The sequence below is a fragment of the Choloepus didactylus genome, chromosome 3 (assembly GCF_015220235.1).
Source record: "Choloepus didactylus isolate mChoDid1 chromosome 3, mChoDid1.pri, whole genome shotgun sequence".
NCBI lineage: Eukaryota > Metazoa > Chordata > Mammalia > Pilosa > Megalonychidae > Choloepus > Choloepus didactylus.
In genome coordinates, this window is record NC_051309.1 from 159,668,588 (window position 1) to 159,691,952 (window position 23,365).

At 38.2% G+C, this 23,365-nt stretch overlaps 1 protein-coding gene across 5 annotated transcripts in view; it reads right to left on the reverse strand.

The window, feature by feature from the left end:
- The window catches only part of TTC29 (tetratricopeptide repeat domain 29), a 323,750-nt gene that overhangs the window by 163,268 nt on the left and 137,117 nt on the right, over positions 1-23,365 (reverse strand). The gene's annotated exons all lie outside the window — the stretch shown is intronic.

Here is a 23,365-nt window from a genome sequence, read left to right on the forward strand (position 1 = left end):
ATTTGTTCCTTTGCCAAGGCCATATCTTCCTCTTTTTTAGTGTGGCTTGTAGTTTTTTTGCTGGTGTCTACACATCTGATTATTGTTATGAGTTTACTCTAGATGTCAGTTTCTCTCTCTTGCCTAAGGTTATCTTGTTGATTGGTTTTGTGCTAAGGCACTTCTTTGTCACTTGGTTCACCTTATTATAGACATTTAGAATATCTCATGTTTAACTGATCAGATTTTTTCAGCTCTTGCTCATCTGAATCTTTCCCTCAGTATATGGTACAATTTTTGAGATTTCATTATTTGTGCAATTGTTTAATCTGCAGGAGAAATCTTCCTTTCCTTTGTTCCTTCTCCAGAAATGTTGATCTGTTTTGTTTTTTGTTTGCCTCTATAGGTTTTTCAACACTCCTTTCATTGTCTCTAGCTGCTTTTGTCTGGAAGGCAAATTCTGAGAGGAGTGTCACCCTGGAGAAGACTTTCCCAAGTCAGTATTTCCCAGGCAAACAGGGCCAGGGGCCTACAATGGAGGTGTAGATTGGTTCCAAAGTGCCCTGTGGAGGAGATCTGGAAGGACCCCAAACTTCTCTTTGATAGTCCCTGAATCTATCTTTTCCTGGCATGCCCAGTAGATGGCACTCTTCAGCAAACATTCCCCATAGTTCTTAGGTGTTACTGTGCCTTTAAGTCTCAACCAACTCCACTCATGTCAGGGGGATGGTTGAAATAGAGGCTGCCAGCCACTTTTGTCCAGGGAGGGTTGAAACTGTAGCTGCACTCAGAGTAGGGACTCAGCATTCTGAATTCACTAATTAAAAGTTGTGATCAGTACTTGGCCATGCCCCACTGCTTCTCCATTCTTGGGGAAGAGGTCTGTGCCTGTTTGGATGTATTATGTCCCCCCACAGGCCATTATCTTTGATGCAATCTTGTGGGGGCAGATGTATTAGTGTTAATTAGAATGGAATTCTTTGAGTGTTTCCATGGAGATGTGACTCAATCAACTGTGAGTGAAACATTTGATTGGATAATTTCCATGGAGGTGTTACTGTGCCCACTCAGGGTGGGTGTTAATTAGATCACTGAAGTCCTATAAAGGAATTCACAGACAGAAGGACCTCAGAGCAACTGTAAGTGACATTTTGAAGATGGCCATTGAAAGCAGATTTTGCTCCAGAGAAGCTAAGAGAGGACAAAATGTCCCAACAGCAATATTTTGCAGACCGCCATTTCAAAATGCAACCTGGGAGCAAGTGGATGCCAGCCACATGCCTTCTGAGCTAACAGAGGTTTTCCAGATGCCCATCCTTCAGTGGAGATACCCTATTGTTGATGACTTAGCTTGGACACTATTATGGCCTTAAGACTGTAACTTTGTAATCAAATAAACCCCATTTATAAAAGCCAATCTATTTCTGGTGCTTTGCAAAATGGCAGCATTAGCAAACCGGAGCAAGGTCTTTTATTTCCAGTCAGGGCGTGGATCCTGGGGTGGCCTGTTGCAAGAGTGGGGGATGGGTACCAGCCTCCACAGTGTGGAGAGCTTTATTCACAGCTCGCACACACACAATACGCTTCCATACTTGTTTGCCTTCTTCTGGCACTTACTGCAGTATCATACTTATCTCTTTTTTGGTCTCTCCAATAAGATCATAAGTGCCATGAGGGCAGGTGCTGGCAATTTCTGTTTTGCTGTCCATTGTACCTCTAACCCAGTCATATGCCTCAAAATAATACGTTTTATATTGTCAAATGAATATGGTAGAGCCCTTGGAAGGTACTAGTAATGAAGTACCTCCAGAAACGTTAATGTGGGTATAATAGGCTGTTGTATGCACTGACTTTTGCATAATATCGTATTGATAAAGGAAAAAATGTAAAATTTGACACTTTATAACTACGGTAAATGGAAAGCATGTGAAAAATTTCAGTTGACAATCAGTCCTGGAGACTTTAAGTAGCAGCAGTTAAACCAGATTCCTAGAGGAGGTCTTCGATGAAATTTTAATATGACATAAACATCCCCTAACCAAATGTGTGCTTGTATCATTTAGCCACATTCCCAAACAAATAAAGGTTTCCTTCTATTACCAGCCTGTGTGGTCACTGGGCTCAGTGAGGACAAATGAGTCAGCAACTGAAGGTCTGTTAGAACAGTTGTGGTATCCTGAGAAATAATTCTTCCTATCTGTGGAGGGAATAGAAAGCAATTTTCTCTTTTCCTTTTAATCTAGAATAATGAGAGACAAATACAGTGTCTACCTTCACAGGTAACAAAATGGGTCAGAAAGGCATGTGGTGAGACAAGTCATGAACATGGTGACAGCTAAGGGCCGTGGCCACTCATCTGTTTGCCACCTTGGACAAAATGGCTTCTTACTCCACAGGAAAGAATCAGGGATTGCATATTCATGAATGACTACCTAGAAGATTTTAATAAACACTAATACTATGAAAAATTCTTTATTTCTTCATGAATGGATTGCCACTAGGAGATCTGTCTTTCCCCTGGTCATAAAGCCATCATCTATTCATAATCCCTCTTACTAGGTTTCTTCCTCATTTAGGGCAGGATTCAATATTTTTCATTTTGGTTCCCTTTCCTCAGAAATCCATTAAAGGCTTGAAAAACATTTTGAGCGTATTCTCTCTGTACAATTTGATATCTTTTCTGCCACAGGCCATTATTCTGGTAAACTCAGTAAACCCTAATTTAGATCCACGATGTAATGCTTTCATATCAGACTGTGTGAACACATTTCTTTAAAATAAAACATTGTAAGAAGGTCTTCCACTGAACCCTTTCACACCGAAGAAGCTTCATCTATTACCCTTTCCCGGTGATAGAAGAGACAAGAAAACAATTTATGAGTCATTTCCATTCTGACAGATGTGAAAATGACTGGAAATGCAAGACCTGCCAAGAGCTTTTATCAAGGATGTTACAACAACTAGTAATAAGTGTAAATAATAAATGGCTGGAGTCTTTGGGGGAAACAGTCACAATACAAAACATTTTTTGGTACTTCTGATGGGGCTCTGCCACTCCTGGAATTCCCTGGCTTCCCAGTAGACTTCTGGCCTGACAATAAACAACAGTTTAGTACTTTATCTAATCCCAGCCAGGAGGTAAGTTCAACAGCAAGCTTTTGCAGATGTTCACATCCAATAATCTATCCATAATTGATGAAACAGGGAGGTCAGATGTAATGGCTGCTACTATTCCAGCAACAAATAAATGGTTATTGACAAAACAAGCCAGTGTGTCATGGAGCGCTGAGCTTTGACAGGCATGCAACGGCGCTGAGCAGAGGTGGGGAGGACCCTACCACACTTCATCTGGAGAATTCCTCAGTAAGCTGCGTGGCATAAGGGCCACACTGACACATAAGCAGATGGAGGTGACTTGTAAAGGAAAAGGGAGGTTCCTGAAGGACAAAAACAGATGAAGACAGGCCAAGGCGGGGAAGGAAACAGCCAGCAAGCATTGTACAAGGCCGGGAACCAGGGTAAGTACAAATGCACGAACAGTTCAGAAGTGCCTTTCAATGCTTGCACTGTGATCCAGATGTCTAGGTTGCTTTTATCAAGCAGCGTGTCTTTGCTCAGATACCTGCCTGTCCAACTGTGCAGCCTGGAAGCCCAGAATAGCAAAGTGGTTGCATGGGAGGCTTGGGTGCCCATACCTGTCCACGGAGGAACATTCATAGGTATTCAGTTTAAACTCTGCTTTCTTTTATTTTTATGTCTAAAAAAATCGGTCACAGTCATTTGTGCAATATTAAGACTATTTTCCAATAAGCCAAAGATGTGAAATTGTGAAGCTGGAAAATTTCTGAAGACTGAAACTAACAGTGAAACACATGCTGCTTAAAATCAAATTTACTGCAAAGACTATAAGTGGGAAGCAAAGCTTTCTTTAATAATAAAAAACAAACACTGCATTTTATTCAGCTCAACCTATGCGAAGAGTATAATAAATGCATTAATCGAGTGTACTTTTATTGACTAAATAAAATTCAAGATATTTCAAGATAAATCAACAGCTGCAATCCTATTCTTCCATTTCAATGCTTAAAAAATAATGTTTTTACACAGTTTACTGTGTAATATTATAAGATGAGGAATGGTAGAATGAAATGGTAGTTATTATTGCTATAGGTAGTCATAAAGAGGCTTGGGACAGAGATGCTTTAAATATTAATATTCCTAAAATCACTTAAATCAATTTAACACTCTTTAGTGGTTTATTTAGAAGTGTGATTTACTTTACATTTTGTAACCAATGCCTTTGATCAGCTCTGAAATAATGTATCAGCCAAAAATAAAATGGCAAAACAAAGTGCTGCCAGCATTCTTAGAGTAAGCTTTAGGCTTTATAGCATAAAATAGAAAATTACCGTTACATTTGGTGTTTTCAAATTACTTACTGATACTTTGAAACTGAGAATTACAGAACCCAGAAGGAATCGTAGAGACCAGTTCTGTAATAACTAGCCAGTTACCCTTTTCCATAGCCCTGCAGTCTGCCCAGCGGGGACCCCCTCATTTGGCAACTCGAGTCTTCCCCAGCCCTGGGACCACTCCTGTTCCTAGGCCACCAGGTCTGAAGCTTGGTGTCACATCAGTTTGGCAGCAATCAAATTCTGATTTGTTAAATGACTGAGGTCCAGCCATGCTCCTCGAGACCAAGTTCCCAGCATGGACCCCAGTCCTCAACACCTCCTGCCAGTCTTGCTCCTCCTGCTTGGACCTCTGCCTTGGTTCCCGGCAGGGTCCCTGGTCCTGTGAGTCTGGAGATCTCCTCGCTGCTGGCAACATGCCCACGACAGGCATCCCAATCCTGAATCCCAGTCCCTTTTATAGCGCAAACACTACACAGGCAAAGTGTTTTCGTGTATTCGTGGTGTGTTGAATCTTACTTGATAAAAATATTAATGTTCCCATTTTACAAATGAGAACGATGAAGTGCCGAGAGGCTGAGTAACTTGCTCAGGGAGTGGATGAAAGCGAGAGGACTTGAGCTGGGTTGACTGGACTTGGAAGCCTTGGTTCTGGAGCACTGCCATATGCCCGAGGCTGGATGGCTCTTAGCATGCTCGTGCTGACCGAACCCTTCGGGCATGGCTTAGTGTCTACTGCCACACTTTGCAGATGCTATTTGCTGCTCTCCTACAGAGACACCCTTGACTGCAGCCCAATGTTTGACCTTCTAGATGCCAGTCTCAAGCTTGCCTGGCCACACCTTTGCTTATTAGCAATTGCTATTTTTTCATCATGTGGCCTCATTAAGTAAAGCCAATACTAATACAAAGGATGTATTATGTCATCCCTCTGCCTGTAATAGCCCCCCTTTACACTCAGGTAAAAGCCTGGCTTTCTAATAGCAACATAATCTAACTAATCCTTATCTCTCTGACTTTAGCTCTTGTTACCCTTTTCCTTTTTTGCATCTCTTTAGCCAGGCTTGCCCCACACCCTGTAGGCACACTACCACCCTAGGGATTTTGCTCTGACCGTTGCCTCTGCCTGGGATGCACTTCCCTCAGATATCCCTGTGGTTAACCTACTTCCCTGCTTCCAGTCTTTTCTCAAATGTCAACTTCTCAATGAAGACACCTATTTAAAATTCCCCCATACCACCCCTTGCCTTGGACTCCTGAATCCTTCCTCGGTTGTATTTTTTTTTTCTTGTTTCCACAGAGCTTATCACCATCTAACAAACTATATAGTTTATATTTTATCATGTTTAATCTTTGTTGTCTGTCCTTCCTCAGTGGATGGAAGTTCCATGAAGACAGAGATCTTTGTCTGTGTTTTGTTACTGATGTATCTTAAGTGCTTAGGACAGGGCTTGACAAATAATAGGTGTGGCATATATATTGCTGAAAGATTGAGTTGCAGACTGTTCTTAAACCTACACAGTAACTAGTTTAATCTTCACAACACTCCTTGACTAGGTATTATTACTATTATTATCGCTGCTTTAAATAAGAGGGAACTGAAGCATATATACATGAAGCCATTGGGCCAAGGCTACACAACTGGCGAGAGTGGTCAAGACAGGACTTGAATCCATGCAGCCTGATTTCAGTGGCAGCACTCTTATCCAGCTCTCTTTCCCACTTCATTGCCAAGACGCTGCTTGACAATGCTTCTGTGCAGTTCTGGTATCTTTTGGTACAACCTGTCCTATTGGAAACCAAGATTATAACAGTGGTGTCACACAACAATGTCATTAAGGGGACTGAACAAAGTTTAGTGACTTGTCCAGTGCCGAAGAGCTACTTAGTGAACAAAACCACAAGCAGAACCCAGGAGGTCTGACTCCCTATTTGGTGTTCTTTCTGGTATTTTCAAAACCTTATTTTGAAGACCATGATTGTCTAGATAGTACTGTTCCATCCCATATAATCTATTACAATAACAATTAAAAGGTAATTTTTCCTTTGTAACCTTGTGACAAATATTAATGTTTATTTACATACTATTTTAAAGGGTAAATGTTTATTTTTATAATATCTATGATTTTATAAATATATAAATGCACATAATAAACACTCTGCTGTAAGCTAATATAAGCTCATAGGGAAAATGAATATGTTTAATTAAATTTAGGTAAAATGTATAGTTAAATCATTTGCAATACAATAATAAGGAGCAATAAACCATTCTCTTTACTTTTCCATTGGAATTTTCATCAACATGCTGTATTAATAAATATCATCGTCATTTTACAAAGCAGGATGCTCAGAGGTTTGCCTGTAATCCAATAAGTCAGCCATGGCAGCAGGAATAGTATGCTCCTTGCACTTCCCCAGCAAATCATACTTTCACTGTTCTACTGAGAGCTCACCATGTGCCAGGCTAGAAATGGTTTGGTGATATCTGTAACCACAATCTCAAGGTTAAAGACAAGACAAAAGTCAGAAGGGTGGAGGTGGAAATGGTATAATGCTTTGGGAAGACAAAACCATAGGTGTTCTCTAAATTGCTATTAAAGCTTCTTCTGTGTAGCAGCATTTTCTCCTGTGTCATCATCACATTTATCAGTCTGTCACATTTTGGATTACCCACACAAAAAATGTCAGATGTCAGATTCATCCTTGTCTCCACCCTGTCCCTAATTAGCTACACATACCCAGACAGCACAGCTTTAAAACTTTAAAATGTCTCTCGAGTCTATTGTGAGCTATACTACTACTGCCTGAGTTCAATGACTTATTTCTCACCTGAACTATATCAGAAGAGCCTTAATGCACGTAAGTTGCTAATGATCCTATACACTAGTAATGACCTAACTGAAGAGGCAATCAAAAAAAAAATACCATTCACAATAGCAACTAAAAAATCAAGTACCTAGGAATAAACTTAACCAAGGACATAGAAGACCTCGACACAGAAAATTATAAAATTTTACTAAAAGAAATATAAAAGGACCTAAATAGGTGGAGAAATATTCCATGCTCATGAATAGGAAGACTAAACATCATTAAGATGTCAATTCTACTCAAACTGATCTACAGATTCAATGCAATTGCAATCAAAATTTCAATAAACTACTCTGCAGACTTGGAAAAGTTAGTTATCAATTTTTTTTGGAAGAGAAAGGGCCTCAAATTGCTAAAATCATCCTAAAAAAGAAGAACAAAGTGGGAGGACTAACACTTCCAGATTTTGAAGCCTATTATAAAGCCACAGTGGTTAAAACAGCATGGTATTGGCACAAAGATAGCCATATTGATCAATGGAATAGAATTGGGAGTTTGGAAATAGACCCTCAGATATATGGTCTACTGATACTTGATAAAGCCTTCAAATCCACTGAACTGGGACAGAACAGTCTCTTCAACAAATGGGGCTAGGAGGACTGAATAGCCATAACCAAAAGAATGAAAGAGGTCCCCTACCTCTCACCCTGTACAGAAATTGGATCAAAGACCTCAATATAAGAGACAGCACAATAAAACTCTTAGAAGATAATATAGATAAACATCTTCAGGACCTAGAAATAGGAGGTAGCTTCTTAGATCTTACACCCAAAGGACAAGCAACAAAAGGAAAATTAGATAAATGGGAACTCCTCAAAATCAAAAGTTTCTGCACCTCAAAAAACTTGGTCAAGAAGGTGAAGAGGCAGCCAACTCAATGGGAGAAAATATTTGGAAACCATATATTGGATAAAAGACTGATATCCTGCACATATAAAGAAATCCTACAACTCAACAGCAATAGTACAAACAGCCCAATTATAAAATGGGCAAAAGATATGAATATATATTTTTCCAAAGAAGAAATACAAATGGCTAAAAAAACACACGAAAAAAAATGTTCATCTTCAGTAGCTATTAGGGAAATGCAAATCAAAACCACAATGAGATACCATCTCATACCAATAAGAATGGCAGCCATTAAACAAACAAGAAACAATAAATGCTGGAGAGGATGTGGAGAAACTGGAACTCTTATTCATTGCTGGTGGGAATGCATAATGATGCTACAGTCACTGTAGAAGACAGTTTGGTGGTTTCTCAGAAAACTAGATACTGAATTACCCTATGATCTAGCAATTCCACTTCTCGGTATGAACCCAGAAGATTTGAAAGCAGTGACATGAATAGACATTTGTACATCAATGTTCATGGCAGCACTGTTCACAATTGCCAAGAAATGGAAACAATCCAAGTGTCCTTCAACAGACGAGTGGATAAAGAAAATGTGGTATATACATACAATGGAATACTATGCAGCAGTAAGAAGGAACACAGTCCTGAAACATATGGCAACATGGACGAATCCTGAAGATACAATGCTGAGTGAAATAAGTCAAACACAAAAGTTCATTTCAATGAACTCCCTGAACAATGTAAAATCAATGCCTTATAATGGAGAACATAGAGGACCCAGTGATAGACAGAAGCTAGTGAGGGAGAATGAGAACCTAATATGTTAATGATGGTGAATTCAAAGGTATGGGAATGGATAGGGGTGATGACTGTTTGTTAATGGGGGTGGGGTGGGGAAGAGCCCACGAGCCCACTAATTGGGCCTCCCTCCTCCAATATCTCTCTCTTCAATTTGTCCTCCATGCAACTGCCAGGGCTGTCTTTCTAAAACAAGCTACTGCCTTACTTAGAGACTTGTTACTCTTGATCAAGGCCCTTGAAGAATTAGGCCCACCACCCTATCTTCCTAGGCTTTTCTAGCAGCCTCTCCCCTACTCCTCCACAGGCAACACTCATGCTTCAGTCTAGCTGGGGTGCATTTTCTGCCCTCCTGTGCCTTTATTCATGCAATTCCCTCTAGACTAAGGGGACAGCTACCATTCACCTTGAAAGGTTTGACTCAACTGTCACCCATTTGGGAAGTCTTCATCTCAATCTCTAAGTAAAATGAAACTTCCTTGTTGCTTCTCTAGCTCTTTGTCCCTATTATAACACATTAATTATGTATTAGACATGTCTATTCCTCCTACTGGACAATGCTGTCTTGTAGCATAAGTATCTACTTAAGTATAAGGAAATTGCCCTTGATTGGGATAACTGATGGGTTTCTACCCTGTTTTCCCAGTTCCATTTGCCCACTGTGGCAACTGGCTTGGTAACATACCCTCTTTTGACCTCCTCCCCTTGCCTCACTCCCCTGCAGTAGGGCCCTCTCCCAAATAAACTATTTGAACTCAAATCCATATCTCAAGATCTGCTTCTATGGAAATCCAAACCAAGAAAGCAAGATTGATAAAAATTTAATAGCTCAAAAATGTTCATTTATGGTGGCCAATGCTTTTAGAAAAATTTGAATGACTCATAAGCTTTGCAAAAAAATATCTAAACATACATGTTTGAGTAAGAAAATATGTATTTGAATGAGACACATTCAGGCTATAATAAAAAGTATTATATTTGTGATTATGTGATTATTTATTTGTGATTATGTTATTTTATGTTATTTATTTATTTTGAAATTCTAGCACATAGGATTGGGTTAACCAGTGACCTTAAAGCAGGAACACACTTTTAATTGGTCTTTGCATGCACTCAGTGGTTTTAAATAAATATTTCTCCTTCATCGTCCCTCCCCAGTCTTCCTCCCTTCCCCCTCCACAGATCCTCACTCTACTGTGTCCCAAAGAGTTTCTCTGGGGCAGACAGACCCAGGAGCAGGGCAGGGCACCACATGGTAAGCACTGACTCTCACCCATCTGATCACTCTCAGAATGTCTACACCAGCAGCACCTAACCACAGTTCCTGTTGTCATACATCCTCATCAACATTTGATACTGTTTGATTTTCTAATTTTTTGCCTGTAAGTTATAATTTTATGCAAAAGGATACTGAACACCTTCCTTGAAACACTCCCAAGAGAAAGCTACATATATCTATCTAAACAACCCCGGATTTTTCAGGAATTGAGAGTCATTTTGTGGATTGGTTGGTTTCTTCATTATCTTATTTTCTTTGTCTGCTTATCCTCTGGTCAACAGAGGACAATTATGGGGAAAAACGGAGATTTAATTTTAAACAAGTCCACTATATTAGTTACTAACTAAACTTTATATTTTTAGTAAGGACAAAAGTTGAAATTATTGGGTAAAATAGTTTTTTGCATGTATATAGATTGAATATTAGAAGTATAATATTAATGCTATTTTTTTTTACTCTGGTGTTGGGAATTGAATCATGTCCCCCACAAAAGGTATGTTCAAGTCCCAACCCCTGGTCCTGTGGGTGTGAACTCCATTTGTGAACAGAATCTTTGAAGATGTTATCAGTTAAGGTGTGCTTAAACTGAATGAGGGCGGCCTAATTCAATACGGCTGAAGTGCTTACAAGCAAAGGAAATTGGACACAGAAGGAGAAGCCATGGGGAGCAGCCAGAAGTCAGTGAGACCTGGAAGAGAACAGAGATGCTGCCATGTGCATCACTGTGTGACAGGAAAGTGAAAGACCAAGGATCACAGGCAGCCAGACCCAGAATGCCATAGTCTTTGGGGAAAAAGCATGGCCTTGGCTGATGCTGAATTTTGGACTTCCTCTAACCTCAAAACCATGATCCAATAAATTCCCATTGTCTAAGTCAGCCTGTTACCTGGTATTTATGTTAGCAGCTGGGAAACTAAAACATGTAGTAGATGTTTATTTTTATTGAGACTTAATTTGGAATAAGCTCTAATGTCAGTATGGTTGTTAACTGAAGATGAAGTAGCTGTCCACAGATACATTTGAGAATATTTGGACAAGTTTTAACATGTTGAATTAGATTTTCTTTTGAAGTTCCCCCTTTTGTTTCTTAGAGGAAAAAGTATATAATTTTGCTAAATTTATAATGACAAAGTGTGTTCCACATACTTATTCCTATCTAACATAACGAATCCTCCAGTATCTCTAGGTTCTTCCAAGTGCGACAGCTCTTCTTTGGTGGCCTCTAGATCAGCGTGTGCTAACAGCTGTGCCATAGCCTCTAGGTCTGTCATACAATTATTAGTGTTGTGATGAACTATGCAGGTTGCTTTATTGCTCCAGAGAACAGTTTCATTTGCTAGGCCTTGAACTTTAAGGAATATACATACATTATGTTCCATATGTCACTATTCTGTATACACGATCAGAGTAGTTAATTTTCAGATTTTCAAAGTTCATCCTCTTTAGGTTGAACCAAACAAAAATAGTTATCCATTTCTTCATTTCCTCTCCAACTGGATACTAGAAATATTTGCACTATTTATTAAAATGTGAATGACTGACTGAAAAGGAAAACTTCAACAGCTCTGTAAAGAGCTACTGTAGCAGCACTTTCCTTTTTTAATGAATATGTAAAATAATCGTGAAGTTTTGGTTAAAGTAATATGCTCGATCCCAAGGGAATCTGAAAATTAAATTTCACGTTTAAAAAATTCAATAAATTTGATTAGTAGAAAATTAATGTTTATACTAATTTAGGCCATTAACTTACTTTCTGACATAAAATATCTCCCCTCTCCATGAATGTCTATGAATTATAAATTTTTGTCATAGAGATTCCTGTTTTAAAAATGACAGATTTCCATTTTTTCTTGAGATTTATGATTTTTCTATAATGTTTTTGCCATTTATATGACAAAAACTATAATGTATTTGCCATTTAAATAGAAGAAAAAATGCACATGCTATTTTCCTAAGCTGCAATATTATTAAAGGAAAAGAACCATTAGAAAATTTTTAAATAATAAATAGAAAAAAAGGTTTAAGGGCAGTTTATCTCTCCACTAATGAGGAAATAAAAACCATTAAATTTGGTAAGATTCTATTTTGCAGTCTTTGCTACAGAAATTTATATTAAATTATTACTGTAACATTATCTGTTTTCATGTATTAGAAAGGTCATGACTTTAAACACAAAGATAACCGTAGCAAAATTACTGGTAAAACATTTTACTTTTTCATTATTCATAAATTATTAAAACACATTTTTAAAGAACTACTTAAAATGTTATTTTCCCAGTAAGGCTAATTGTTCAAAAAGGTATTAAAGAAGATCAGACATGGAATATATGCTTATCCTATACTTTAAAGTATTTTTTTAATAGTTTTGAGTAATATAATTTCCATGCAGTTTATAAATAAATCCATTTTTTTTCCTATTAGGAAGTCTATTTTCTTTTTATATCAGTGTGCTTTTTTACACTGATAATGGATCAGATAATGGATCTTTTAAACATCTCTCTGTTTTAGAAAACTTTACTGAATGGAAAGGAAGTAAGTGCTATTTGTATACTGAGTGGAGAGTGTGTTGGGGGTAGGGAGGGTACAATATTAAATAGGAAAAGGCCTGAGTGGCAACAACTGGGGGAAATGGGATCTGTAACAGCTGCTCCTTTTAGATTCCCCAAGAAGGAGACTGCCTGAGGTGAACCACAGGACAAAAGGATAAAGCTGATGAAAACTGATGTGAAGCAGGAAAATGACTGCAGAGACCCCTGAGCTTACACCTGAATAGTCTCAAGTTGCATGGCGAGACCTCTTTAGCATGCTTCAAAGCTGGTGATGAACTACACACTACCAGGAGGCAAACTGGCTGCAAGCAGGATCATCTGCATGCTATGTATAATGATAACCAGCGCTCCTCAGGGAGAAGGAGGCCACAATTTCATCTCTGCCAGCCTCTGAGCTCCCCTCGGACTCTGAGGCCATTAAACCAAGAACAGAAGGGTAAATTTTAAGCAACGATTTCTAATTGGAAAGTAAAGACAACTTCTATTGAATGGGTAGTGAACAGCTCTGATCTTTAAACAAAGAAATGACTCAAATTCCTTTTTTTTCATGTGACATTTTTTCCCAGAAGGAAAAGTTATTAATATATTAATAATAAAATCTCAGGAAAATTTTCCATAAAAGGGTGTATCCTATTTTCATTAAAAGAAATGTGCCAATGCAAAGACAAATTTAAGCATGCTATAGTTTAAATATGATAAAGTTAGTAAGTTAAATTTAAGAAAATACTGAATATAAACAGGTACTTTTAAAAGACAATAAATACTACCTTTTATAGTATCACTGCTATCATTACACAGTGCTAATTATAACATAGCATGTAGTAATAACAGTATCATATATGAAAATCATTTATAATTGAAAGAGTTAAGTCCACTTTTATCCATTTGATTCTCACAAAGACACAGTGAGGCTGACATTGTCACCCTTATTTTATAAATGAAACTGAGACTCCAAGAGGTTAAGTGACTATCCCAAGGTCACACAGCTGGGACTTCTACCCCCAGGTTGCAAGTACACTTTCTATACCATAGTTATCACTGATAGAAAGATTGTACATCAAAACCTACTGTCAATTCAAATATTTGCAACTTAATTAGAGAGTTGATGGTAGGAGTCACTTGAACTGTATCACCCAAAGATGTTCTTTATATGCACCTGAATGTTTGGTTTCCTTGACTGCTCAAGCAAATACCATGCAATGGGTTAGCTTAAACAATGGGAATTTATTAGCTCACAGTTTTGAGGCTAAAAGAAAGTCCAAATCAAGGTGTAATCAAGGTGATGCTTTCTTCCCAAAGACTGGAGTTCTGGGGCAGGCTGTCAGTGATCCTTGGTCCTGGGCTCCTCTGTCACATGGCAATGCACACGGAGGCCTCTCCTGGACTCTTCATTCTCTTTGGGGTTCCACTGAATTTCAGCTTCCGCTGCTCCCTGTGGCTTCTCACTCTCTGCCTCAATTTCATTCCACTTATAAAGGACTCCAATAATAGGACTGAGACCATCTTGACTGAGATGGACCATGCCTTAACTGAGGTAACCCCATCAACAATGTGTTTATACACACAGGAATGGATTAAGTTTAAGAACATGTTTTCCAGTGTACATACAGCTCCAAATCAGCACATTAAATAAACTCCTATTTCATATGCCTTTGAATATGATGACTTTTACCTAGAAATTTAACATTTTTTTCTATACTACTCAAAGGGTAGGGAATACCTTGGGGCTAGAGCAAAAACCAGAAATTGTGATTTTGTAGATGTATGATGATCTAGCACTTTTGAAAATAATTCTTTTAGGTATACTAATGGTGATACAATATTTACGGTTTTCTATACACTAGAACCTACACAACAAACTTTACTCTAATTTTCTTACTTAATTCTCACAAAACTGTTCTGAGTTAGCGAGTATTAGTCTCATTTTACAGATGAAGAAACTAAGGCCCAGAAAAGTTAAGTCACTTGCCCAATCACACGGTGAGGACAGGACAGAGATTTGATCCTAGATCAGTGTGATTTTTAAAGTCCATCCTCTTAGCAACTCTGTTACCCTCTTACTCCAAAGAGTTGATACAGAGGCTCTCTAAAAAGCATGTTGAGAGTTTATCAGAGAAATGCTAGTATTTGCTACCTTCACTTCACACAAACGTCTAATAATCAAAGATTTGGTAGTAGATGTAAGCATTTGTTTCCATTCCAGGCAACTCTAGCCATATAATATGATACTATATTAAACTGGCTACCGCATTAAACTTGTTTTCTCTTGGTCATGTCCACTCAGTCAAAAGATGAAAGAAAAGGGTGAAAAAGCAGACACAAAGATGCAATTGCTCTCACAGACATACTGATTCACACCGCATACATTAGTAGGTGTGGTTTATCAAAGATTTATTTCACCATCTACTGCAAACATAGAACTTTCTGGCATCGACATATTTGAAATAATGCATAATGGACTTCAATGAAAATAGAGCCTCAGACCTCTTTCTTGATGCTGCCTTTGCTTTGGCTTCTTTACTTTCATTTTTCCTGCTTTCCTATTATTATTTTTTCTTTAAATTGTTTTCCTTCCTCTGTTATATAGTTTCAAGAATCTGTCACATATTGTGCAAGAGAGACAAAAATGATTAATGCAAGAGTATTTGCTTCTCTTTCCTTTGCTTTCCCCCTACTAATTCTGGCACCGCCTACTTGACATTTCTTCCTTCTTTTCCCACGCCAGCCCCGCACCCACTGGATTTTATTAAGCAGACGACGGTTGTAACTTTTGTTGTGGGGATGGGGATGTCTGAAGCAGAGATGAGGTTTTACTTTGAAAAGATCCAAGATGCACTGACCCAAAAGAGAAAAGGGCAGACGGACAGAGGGAAGAGGGAGCAGTGATGACTGTATGTGAGTGGAGAACAGGAAGGAATTTTTGGGTCTAGGGAGTGACAAGATACAGGCTTCAGAATATCCAGTGACAGGATTGGAATATCAGACAAATGGAAGGAAACAAGAATTAAAGAAATGGTTCTGTGGGTTAAGAATGCTCTCTCTTTTACTGTTCTTTGAGGACAAGTACAAATTGAAATTACTGTAAATTATTTTAGTTTATTATTTTGTGTTTTTCTTTTAATATGCTACATACTGAGACCAAGCCATAGAGAACCCTGGGATTTATTCAGTTTGCATATGGTTTCAGCAGTAGATAAAATAGTCTTCAGCACTTATAAAAGTGACCATAAGGGAAACCTGGAAGTAATTATTATATTACTGTGGAATCTGTGAAGGCATCTGCATGGTCAGCTGGATTATCATCTGATTTTCAAAGAGCACAGTGCAATCAAGGATAGGGGAACGTTTAAGGGTGAAGGTAACAAACTAGGTAGAAAAAGGAATAAAGATAAACAATTGTTAAGCATCACCTCTCCCAAAACTTTCTGTCAGCTAAATATTACAAATTAAATAAATCATTGTCTTAGAAATGACTTCTGATATATTATGGCTTTATTCTTGCTTGCATCTATTGAGTTGAAAAGTTAAATAAAATATCATTACACTTAACCTGGTAAAACTCTATGAATATATCATTTTCCCAATATGACAGATATCCTTCATTGAAATAGATATTTATCAGCAAACCATGAATTGCTAGAATATTAACATAACTGTTTTTTTCTGATATGTTATTTATTTGCATTTTTCTATGAGGTACCACTCGTGGGCTAGAGATTTAGGTCAACCATAGATATGAGCTAACACCAATGTAAGAAGCATTCTAAGCTATCATAAACATGCTGGCACATATGCACACATAAAGATATCTACTTTTTGCATATGGAATAACTAAATAATAGTGTATGTGTTGAATCTTGTATCAATCTGATTAATTTTACCTGAAGAGTGTAAAATTTCTGATGGACTACATTATTGCAGAATAACAGGAAGCAAATAATTTGCCAAATGTACTGAATATTGAATAAAGTTGTTATTCCTAAAATTACTGAGTGGAATGGAGTATTTATGGAGGAAGAAAATTCATGTATAAAAAAATCAAAGTCCTAAGAAAGGCCTTTCCTTTTTCTTATAATAATTTTATGATTGGAATATTCAATTATGGCAGCTGGACCAATTTAACACAAAGCCTTAAGTGTGATGTTTAATAAATTATTTTTCTCTTTCAAATCTTAGAACTTCATAAGATACATTTACCTTCTGAAACTTGGAATTTATTCTGCTTGCCACTTTCACAGGTTGAAACTGATGATGGTCAAAGGGCATTACTATTTCTTTTCTTGGCACCTGATACATGCAGATAGCATCTTCTTTAAATGTCAGGGTCTCCACGACCTCTTGCACAGGTTCATTAGTGTAACTATCTCTTCTCTTCACTGTGTTCCCCTTCCTCATTAATAGGTATTTTCATCTGAAAACTACTACTTGTTTTTAGTTTAGCTCTATTCTGTCATTCAGTAAATAACACTTTATAATCAAGGAAAGTATCACCAAATTTTTATTCATATAGTTGACAACATATTATTCTACTCCATGCATTAATTATTTATTAATAAATTAATTAGAGCTTTTAAATTAAAATACATTCACAAAATGTTCCTGTTGCTGATCAATAGAGATTATTAAGAATATTTGCTTTGGACAGTCATCTAAGCTATGTTTTTTTGCAAAAATAGCATAAAACTCTTTACACAAACAACATGACTGGAGGGGAGAAACTCTGAGATGTGGAGGCTGAATCTGGAGGCAAGATAATAAAATTGGAAAATCTACCAAATTATAAAATTAAAAATACAGTGTGTAGAATTAATTACAAGAATTAAAGACAGATTGAATATGAAAAGGGAAGGAAAATGCTAAATCCAGCCATACACCTTCTTGTCCTGGCTGTAACCTGACAGAGCTCCTGATTTCTGGGCATTCTTCATTTTTTTCCACAGCTACACTGTGAAAGAAACACCCTAAATACTTTAAAACAGATGGTGGTAGTGTTGGTAATACTATGCATGGTGGAAAAGTAGGCTAGAGAGGATTTAAAATATTTCTTCTTTTATATATTGAATTTTTACTTTGTAATTAGCTAATTGGTCAGATAATCTAAACAACCAACCAGGGAATCAGTACTACTTACTAATTGATCATTTTATTATTATTACATATATTTTTTACAATACGCTACTAAACAAGGAGCAATTAGTTCTGCTACAGATTTCTAGTTGATATACTGTAGGCCAGAAGCAATGTGGTCAGATTTAGAGAGACCGCAGATGGAAAGACACATTGGTAATCTGCAAACAGATAATGGATCACTTATGTACCTTCACCAGGTGTAGAAAAAAAAAAGGGAAAGGGTATTCAAATGAAAGTCTGAGGAATGTCCTTTTATGACTGAAAGGAAGTGGGAAAAAGTGGGTAAAATAAGATACTGGGGAGAATGAAAAAGACATTGCATTCTATCTGAAATCAAAGCAATATGTCAAGTTTTGCAAAAGTCTATTCCAGTGTAACAGTAAAAACGGCTGTCCTCTAAAATTGGCCTGAGCTAGAAGACCTCCATTCCCTGAATTATGTAAAACTGTTCATTCTCTACCCAGCAACACCCTAGTCCCACTTCCCATTCTTGGTGATTCATTACTAGCTGTTTCCTGGCTCCTGTTTCACAGCCATGAATCTGACGCCTTCTCTACTTTGCTTTTGGCATCTTCTATCTAGACCTGACAACTGATCCTTCATTTGCCCTGTGGCTCGGCCCCTTGGGTCTGGCCCAAATCTTTTGCTTGGCTGCTGCTTCTCTGGTGCTGACCCTGCAAGTCCTCAGTTCTGGGTGAGCTGTGCTGCAAGAAGGCAACACTATTCTGAGCTGGCAAGAGGTGGGCTCTGAAGACAGCCTGTGGTTCTTCTCAACTTTGTGCAAAGGCCAAATCCTGTCTAGTAGCAGTGAGCCCAGAGGCTGAAACATGGACTTGCCTGGTGTCCCAAAGCCCCAACCCTGGCTGGAAAACTAAATGACAAGAATTAATTAACCCTAACCCTGACCTTGGCCCTAACCCAGGTACATGCCTGAGGGATGGGGCTAGTGTTCCTACTGGAAATACCTGTAAAGAGCCTTTTCATCCAGCTCAAACTCTAGGATAGAAGGCAGAAGGAGTTTGTATATTTCTGTGTTTTAGAAACACTGCCTTCCTTTGGCTTATATGAGATTGTTCCTGTTTGCTCTTCCACCGCCCTGGATAGTCTTGCTTTATCTCCTTTGTACCTCCTTTACCCATAGCTTGACCCTAGGTCTTTTTCTTTAATTACTATTAACTCTGTCTTGGAAATCTCGTCTCCTCTACAGCTTCAATACGAACTCGAGTTGGGTATATACTTAGAAGAACTGAGAGCAGGGACATGAATGGACATTTGCACACTGTTGTTGATGGCAGCAGTATTCACAATTTGCAATGGGCTGATAAATAGAATGGTGAAATGTGCTGTATACATACAATGGAATACTGAGTGGTTGTAAGAAGAAATGAAGTTTAAGGTATGCAACTAGGTAAATAGATCTGGAGGACAGTATGCTGCATGAAATAAGACAGAAATGAAAAGACAGACATTATAATGCCTCACTAATGTGAACTAACTATAATGTGCAAACTCTGTGAATTGAATCTGAGAGCACAGGTTATCAGGGGAACACTTATTATAATGTTTCCTAGATTGCAAGTTCTTACAGCAATTACATCTATTCCTGAGTTGTAATGGTTATTTTTAGATTCTGAGATGCTGAACTCTTGTGTATAATCTGGTTGGTCCCTGGAACTTCGGTTATTTGTGTAATACCTGACACTCAGAGCTAGAGTTTGCTAGCAATGAATGTCAACATTACCCCATACAGCAAATGTTGAAGCTGAAAAAGAGATCAGACTTCAATTAGAGATATGAATGAAGTTAATCTGGTTAGGACTAAGGTAAATCAGACTAAAGGGTAGAGGATGATATTGACCATGTTTTAAAACTTCAACTTCTGTGTGAGACCAAAGGTAGAGATGTTTATTTGGTGGAAAATCTTTATTTTCTGTAGCACACTATATAATTTAACTTGTATGGTCAGTTTATTCAAACACCATAATTACATGGAATGTACAATAGGCAGTGAGATCTGGTTTGTTTGTACAGGTTAGTGTGAAGCCCCAATACATCCCAGAGTAATTTGGCAGATGATAAAAAAGTATTTGAAAAGTCCCCTTGAGGGATTGGGGAAAAATGTGGAAATATCAAACTTCTCCTGCTGGGGAATTACGGATATTATCATAAGCACTGGGGACTACCAATTTAGTAGGCCGAGCCCTCAATCTTGGGGCTTGCCCTTGTGAAGTCTGCTACTGCAAAGGAGAGGCTATGCCTATTTATAATTGTGCCTGAGTCACCTCCAGAGAAACTCTTTTGTTGCTTAGATATGGCCTCCCTTTTTAAGCCAACTCTGCAGGTAAACTCACTGCCCTCCCCACTACGTGGGACATGACCCCCAAGGGTGTAAATGTCCCTCGCAACGCAGAAGATGATTCCTGGGGATAAGTTTAGACCTGGCATCATGGGATTGAGAAAGCCTTCTTGACCAAAAAGGGGAAGAGAAATGAAACAAAGTAAAGTTTCAGTGGCTGAAAGATTTCAAATAGACTTGAGTCATTCTGAAGGTTATTCTTATGCATTGTATAGCTATCCCTTTTTAGTTTTTAGTGTATTGGAATAGCTAGAAGGAAATATCTGAAACTGTTGAACTGCAACCCAGTAGCCTTGATTCTTGAAGACGAGTGTATAACTGTATAGCTTATACAGTGTGACCATGTGATTGTAGAAAACCTCGTGGCTCACACTCCCTTTATCCAGTGTCTGGACAGATGAGTAGAAAAATGGGGACAAAAAAGTAAATGAATGTAGTGCCCCCTTGAGAAGCCTGTGGAGAATGCAGGGGTATTCGCTTACCCCACCTCCATGGTTGCTAACATCACCACAGACATAGGGGACTGGTGGTTTGATGGGTTGAGCCCTCTACCATAAGTTTTACCCTTGGGAAGACGGTTGCTGCAAAGGAGACGCTAGGCCTCCCTATGGTTGTGCCTAAGAGCCTCCTCCCGAATGCCTCTTTGTTGCTCAGATGTGGCCCTCTCTCTCTGGCTAAGCCAACTTGAAAGGTGAAATCACTGCCCTCCCCCCTACGTGGGATCAGACACCCAGGGGAGTGAATCTCCCTGGCAACGTGGAATATGACTCCCGGGGAGGAATGTAGACCCAGCATTGTGGGACGGAGAACATCTTCTTGACCAAAAGGGGGATGTGAAAGGAAATGAAATAAGCTTCAGTGGCAGAGAGATTCCAAAAGGAGCCGAGAGGTCACTCTGGTGGGCACTCTTACGCACACTTTAGACAACCCTTTTTAGGTTCTAAAGAATTGGGGTAGCTGGTGGTGGATACCTGAAACTATCAAACTACAACCCAGAACCCATGAATCTTGAAGACAGTTGTATAAAAATGTAGCTTATGAGGGGTGACAATGGGATTGGGAAAGCCATAAGGACCACACTCCACTTTGTCTAGTTTATGGATGGATGAGTAGAAAAATAGGGGAAGGAAACAAACAGACAAAGGTACCCAGTGTTCTTTTTTACTTCAATTGCTCTTTTTCACTCTAATTATTATTCTTGTTATTTTTGTGTGTGTGCTAATGAAGGTGTCAGGGATTGACTTAGGTGATGAATGTACAACTATGTAATGGTACTGTAAACAATCGAAAGTACGATTTGTTTTGTATGACTGCATGGTATGTGAATATATCTCAATAAAATTAAAAAAAAAAAAGTAAATGAGTAACAGGGGAGAAAGGGGGGATGGGTTGTTTTGAATGTCCTTTTTAACTTTTATTTTTATTCTTATTTTTATTTTTATTATTTTTTTGGAGTAATGAAAATGTTCAAAAATTTTCTGCAATGATGAATGCACAACTATATGATGATTCTATGAACAACTGATTGTACACACTTCGGATGATTGTATGGTATGTGATTATATCTCAATAAAATTGCAAGGAAAAAATTATTCGAAAGCCTAATTGCTCACCAAAAGCAGGGAAGGGTTTAAATTAATTATGGTATAGTCATACAATGGGCTGCCATGCAGTCCTTTTGAAAGGAGGCAAACCTGTATGCATTAGTATGGAAAAGGTTCCATGATACAGAATCAGTGAAAATGCAAGATTCAAAGTGTATATTAAATGCTACCATTCTGTAAACAAGTAAAGGACACATATGTTTGTGTTTGTGTGTGTGTGTATAGAGAGAGAGGGAGAGAGGGAGAGAGACCGAGAGAGATAGACACAGAGACAGAGAGAGAGTTGGGGAGGGGGGATACTTCTGAAGAATATGTCAAAAATTTGTAACTGTATTTGCCCTTGGAACAAGAACATGTGAGACTGGGACAGCGATGGAAGGAAGATTTATTACTATTTTTTTCTTTATTAGAGAAGCTGTGCATTTACAGAACAATCAAGCATAAAATAGAAGTTCCCATATATCACCCTGTTGTTAACACCTTGCATTAGCGTGGAACATTTGTTAAAATTGATGATAAAACATTTTTTATAACTGTACAATTAATTATAGTTTGACTTAGGGTTTACCTTAGGGTTCACTGTTTGTGTAGTGCAGTTCCATGAATTTACTTTTTTTAGAAATTTTATGCTGTTATCATATATACAATTTAACATTTCCCTCTTCAGGGCTCTGTGGAGTTGATCTTGCCCCTCTAATGGGTCCCTGGCCCTCTTTCAGCTGGGATGGGAAAATCTTCTCCAGCCTGCCCTTCCTCCCAGAATTTGCCCTCCGGGAAAAAGCAGCTTGAGAAAATGAAAGAAATATAAGAAACTATATAGGCAGAAAGTCTGGAGCAAAGGCTTGCTAGCTTCAAATACCCAGGAGAAGGAGGTCTGTCTCCAGGGAAACACAGGGGACAAACAAAGGCCTGTAAAGAGGGAATCCCAAAACAACTAACAAGCCAAAGCCCAGGACAAGATAAAGGCACAGAAAGACAGGGAAAGCCCTGTACACTGCATTCACCTTGGGCAAACCTTCCTGATAGGAGGGCTGAAATGCAAGAAAATCTGTCTTATCACCAGCAGGCTAAAAAATCAAGAAACAGACATCTCAGGGAATAAACCCTAGAATTAACATTTTTAAATATTAAAATGTACAGTGTGCAAAAAAAGAGTACAAGACAAACAAACAGGAAATGATGGCCCAACTACAGGAAGAGGAAAAAAATCCAGAAAACACCAATGAAGACAACAACAATGTGACATACTGAACAAAGTCTTTAAAAAAACTATCTTAAAAGTGCTCATAGAGATGAAGGACAATACAGAGAAAGAACTAAGGGATATCAGGAAAACAATGAATGAGCAATACGAGAATCGTAGTAAAGAGATAGAAATTTAGAAAGGAACCAAACAGAACTATTGGGGTGAAGATCACAATAACTGAATTGTAAAAATTAAAAGGAAAAGACACTAGATAGTGGTTCAAAGCAGCATAAAGACCTGCAGTAAAGATCTTTGCATAATTATAAATGCTGGTATTATTGTGTACTGT